Here is a 5,276-nt window from a genome sequence, read left to right as displayed (position 1 = left end):
TACATCAGTTATAGTGCTTTCATTTGCTGTGAAAGCATCTTCATATGAGTCATAGTTTTCTAGTATTTCTTCTTCTTTTCTCCATGGTTTAGAGAGTTGTAGCAGGGACATGTAATATATTTCTTTATGTTGAGGAGTCTTCAATGACAATTTGATATGATTAATTAAATTTGGATTAGTGAGTTTAACTAAGCTGCCTTCACAGTTTGTCACTCTGTATTTATCTTTTTTTTCATCAGGTTTCATATTATTTTTGTATGTGTAGTTTTGGGCTATGTGGTATAGACACATGGTTTCCAAAGTATTACTTCTGTTTGGGTAGTATGTGTCCAATAAATTGTTTTTTAAAATGTCTTGGCTGTTGGGATCATGTTTGGCTATTGTTTCTATAACTTCGTATGTTTTTAGAACTTTTTTTCTAGATTTAGCTGGACCAAGACTTAGCTATACTATATTTTCTTATTTACCATACAATGCAGTACCAGTTAAACGATCAGCTGCCTCATATGATCCACATTCTCTATGGGAGAGCATTTTTATGCCCAAGCTGTATAATTTCTGAGACACTGTTTTATCTGATGACAGGTCATTCCAGAGGTCTTGGAGCTCTGTCTTTTCTGCTTTGGTTAAGTATGCTGTGACAGATCGTGAAAATGCAGTAGAATTGTCTGCAATGTACTGCACATCTATGTTTGCATTCCATAAGTGGGCAATGATTGCTTTATAATCATTGATATATTTTTCTTCTTCTTTTCTTTGTATGTAATATGTATTTTTAGGTGACTTACCTTTAACACTATGTCTAACTGAAGACATGAGGTTGTTCACTTGACCTGTATTTGTAACTGGTCTAGGGAAACCAAATCGGCATTTGGTGTAGTATTTCCCTTTGTTTTTGTATTTGCGACGACAATATTTGCCACATTTATGTCTTTGAAATTGTAAAATTTGTGCATGAAGATCACTATTTGTGGATTCTGATGGAATTTCACAAGTGACATATTTTTCAATAAACTGTAAAACAGTGGCATCACTGTCTTGACCAAATTTAGTAGCATCTTTAATCCATAAAAGCATGTGGATATGTGGTGCTCCTCTGGCTTGGTATTCTTTTCTCCAAAAGAAGTGTTGCACTTCTCCAAGGGGAGGAACAGTTTTATTACAAATAAAATGTAGCATAGCAATGAAGCGATGGTGAAAATATCTTGAAACATTAACAGGATTCAAAGAACAAAGTTCTCCTGGTGTTAGTATATCTATGTTTGTTTTGTTTTTATTTGATATGCGTAGGAAATCATGTAAATCTTGCCATGCATATTCTGCACAACTTAGGGGCCGATTCATGGAACAAACATGCGCCGAAAATCTACGCGCAAGCCGGCGCAAGCAGGCGCAAGCAGGCGCAAGCGGAAAAAAAGAGGCGCACGCGCACGCGTGCGATTCATGGAAGTCCCTGCGTGTGTCTTCCTCGGGATGTGCGCCAAACCCGTTCATGGCGCACACGTCACTGCAACATCGCGAAAGGCGTGCGCGACGCGCACAGTGAAAGCGCACAACCTCAGCGCACACACCAGAAAGTGGGCGGGACATGGGGCGTAACGCGCGGAATGGGGAACAACATGCGAAAATAAGGGCGTAACTGGGGATGTACTGCAGGGAAGCAGACGGAACGCCCACACGCACTCGAACCACACGTATTCATGGAATCGAATAGGGCAAAGCCACGCACAGCCAAAGACACGCACAAGCTGAAACACGGCCGCCACACGAAGGCAGGCGGTAGAGTCCCAGCGCATCAAAAAAGTGGCGCGCAGGAAGTTAAATACGCGATTGAGCGGGGTACGTGGATTTCAGGGGTGCGCGAGAAATTCTACACGCGATTGGCCTGGGTACGTGTATTACAGGGGTGCGCGAGAAAATCTACACGCGATTGGCCTGGGTACGTGGATTTCAGGGGTGCGCGAGAAAATCTACACGCGATTGGCCTGGGTACGTGGATTTCAGGGGTGCGCGAGAAAATCTACACGCGATTGGCCTGGGTACGTGTATTACAGGGATGCGTGAGAAAATCTACACGCGATTGGCCTGGGTACGTGGATTTCAGGGGTGCGCGAGAAATGCTACACGCGATTGGCCTGGGTACGTGGATTTCAGGGGTGCGCGAGAAAATCTACACGCGATTGGCCTGGGTACGTGTTTTACAGGGGTGCGCGAGAAATCCTACACGCGATTGGGCCTGTGCGAGTGGGGCAGTGTATTACGTGGGTGTGCGGGAAGTTGAAGAGGTGAATTGCCAGTGTGGGTCCTCCCAGGTCTCCCCTCTACCCCCTCCACGACCTCTGCAGACAGCCCACACCACAGGGGACTACCCTGCACCCCTGGTCATGTCCCGCAGGCAGCCCATCCACCATGGGCATGCCCCCCAGCAAAGCCACATGTCCCCTTGCACCCCCACCCCCCAGCACCGTGGGGCACCTGCCAGCAGGCCCCCAACCATGTCCCACTCATGTCCCCTTGCACCCCCACCCCCCAGTCACCAGGGGCAGCCTCCACCAGGCCCCCACCCATGTCTCCCACCACCCCCACCCCTCCAGTCACCAGGGGCAGCCTCCACCAGGCCCCCACTCATGTCCCCCTGCACCCCCACCCCCCAGCACTGTGGGGCACCTGCCAGCAGGCCCCCAACCATGTCCCCTTGCACCCCCACCCCCCAGCAGGCCCCCACTCATGTCCCCCTGCACCCCCACCCCCCAGCACTGTGGGGCACCTGCCAGCAGGCCCCCAACCATGTCTCCCACCACCCCCACCCCTCCAGTCACCAGGGGCAGCCTCCACAAGGCCCCCACCCATGTCTCACACCACCCCCATCCCTCCAGTCACCAGGGGCAGCCTCCACCAGGCCCCCACCCATGTCTCCCACCACCCCCACCCCTCCAGTCACCAGGGGCAGCCTCCACAAGGCCCCCACCCATTTTTCCCACCACCCCCACCACCCAGTCACCAGGGGCAGCCTCCACCAGGCCCCCAACCATGTCTCCCACCACCCCCACCCCTCCAGTCACCAGGGGCAGCCTCCACCAGGCCCCAACCCATGTCTCCCACCACCCCCACCCCTCCAGTCACCAGGGGCAGCCTCCACCAGGCCCCCACTCTTGTCCCCCTGCACCCCCACCCCCCAGCACTGTGGGGCACCTGCCAGCAGGCCCCCAACCATGTCCCCTTGCACCCCCACCCCCCAGCAGCCCCCCACTCATGTCCCCCTGCACCCCCACCCCCCAGCACTGTGGGGCACCTGCCAGCAGGCCCCCAACCATGTCTCCCACCACCCCCACCCTCCAGTCACCAGGGGCAGCCTCCACCAGGCCCCCACCCATGTCTCCCACCACCCCCACCCCTCCAGTCACCAGGGGCAGCCTCCACCAGGCCCCCAACCATGTCTCCCACCACCCCCACCCCCCAGCAGGCCCCCACTCATGTCCCCTTGCACCCCCACCCCCCAGCAGGCCCCCACTCATGTCCCCTTGCACCCCCACCCCCCAGCACTGTGGGGCACCTGCCAGCAGGCCCCCAACCATGTCCCACTCATGTCCCCTTGCACCCCCACCCCCCAGCAGGCCCCCACTCATGTCCCCTTGCACCCCCACCCCCCAGCACTGTGGGGCACCTGCCAGCAGGCCCCCAACCATGTCCCACTCATGTCCCCTTGCACCCCCACCCCCCAGCACTGTGGGGCACCTGCCAGCAGGCCCCCAACCATGTCCCCTTGAACTCCCACCCCCCAGCAGGCCCCCACTCATGTCCCCCTGCACCCCCACCCCCCAGCACTGTGGGGCACCTGCCAGCAGGCCCCCAACCATGTCCCCTTGCACCCCCACCCCGCAGCAGGCCCCCACTCATGTCCCCCTGCACCCCCACCCCCCAGCACTGTGGGGCACCTGCCAGCAGGCCCCCAACCATGTCCCCTTGCACCCACACCCCCCAGCAGGCCCCCAACCATGTCCCCTTGCACCCCCACCCCCCAGCAGGCCCCCAACCATGTCTCCCACCACCCCCACCCCTCCAGTCACCAGGGGCAGCCTCCACAAGGCCCCCACCCATGTCTCCCACCACCCCCACCCCCCAGTCACCAGGGGCAGCCTCCACAAGGCCCCCACCCATGTCTCACACCACCCCCACCCCTCCAGTCACCAGGGGCAGCCTCCACCAGGCCCCCACCCATGTCTCCCACCACCCCCACCCCTCCAGTCACCAGGGGCAGCCTCCACAAGGCCCCCACCCATGTCTCCCACCACCCCCACCACCCAGTCACCAGGGGCAGCCTCCACCAGGCCCCCAACCATGTCTCCCACCATCCCCACCCCTCCAGTCACCAGGGGCAGCCTCCACCAGGCCCCCAACCATGTCTCCCACCACCCCCACCCCCCAGCAGGCCCCCACTCATGTCCCCTTGCACCCCCACCCCCAGTCACCAGGGGCAGCCTCCACCAGGCCCCCACCCATGTCTCCCACCACCCCCACCCCTCCAGTCACCAGGGGCAGCCTCCACAAGGCCCCCACCCAAGTCTCCCACCACCCCCACCCCCCAGTCACCAGGGGCAGCCTCCACAAGGCCCCCACCCATGTCTCACACCACCCCCACCCCTCCAGTCACCAGGGGCAGCCTCCACCAGGCCCCCACCCATGTCTCCCACCACCCCCACCCCTCCAGTTACCAGGGGCAGCCTCCACAAGGCCCCCACCCATGTCTCCCACCACCCCCACCACCCAGTCACCAGGGGCAGCCTCCACCAGGCCCCCAACCATGTCTCCCACCACCCCCACCCCTCCAGTCACCAGGGGCAGCCTCCACCAGGCCCCCACCCATGTCTCCCACCACCCCCACCCCTCCAGTCACCAGGGGCAGCCTCCACCAGGCCCCCACTCATGTCCCCCTGCACCCCCACCCCCAGCACTGTGGGGCACCTGCCAGCAGGCCCCCAACCATGTCCCCTTGCACCCCCACCCCCCAACAGGCCCCCACTCATGTCCCCATGCACCCCCACCACCCAGCACTGTGGAGCACCTGCCAGCAGGCCCCCAACCATGTCTCCCACCACCCCCACCCCTCCAGTCACCAGGGGCAGCCTCCACCAGGCCCCCACCCATGTCTCCCACCACCCCCACCCCTCCAGTCACCAGGGGCAGCCTCCACCAGGCCCCCAAGCATGTCTCCCACCACCCCCACCCCCCAGCAGGCCCCCACTCATGTCCCCTTGCACCCCCACCCCCCAGCAGGC

The sequence above is a fragment of the Ambystoma mexicanum genome, chromosome 7p, assembly GCF_040938575.1.
Source record: "Ambystoma mexicanum isolate Mex_15411 chromosome 7p, UKY_AmexF1_1, whole genome shotgun sequence".
In the NCBI taxonomy this organism is placed as follows: domain Eukaryota; kingdom Metazoa; phylum Chordata; class Amphibia; order Caudata; family Ambystomatidae; genus Ambystoma; species Ambystoma mexicanum.
The sequence above is the reverse complement of the archived record's forward strand: the minus strand, read 5'-3'. Positions refer to the sequence as shown.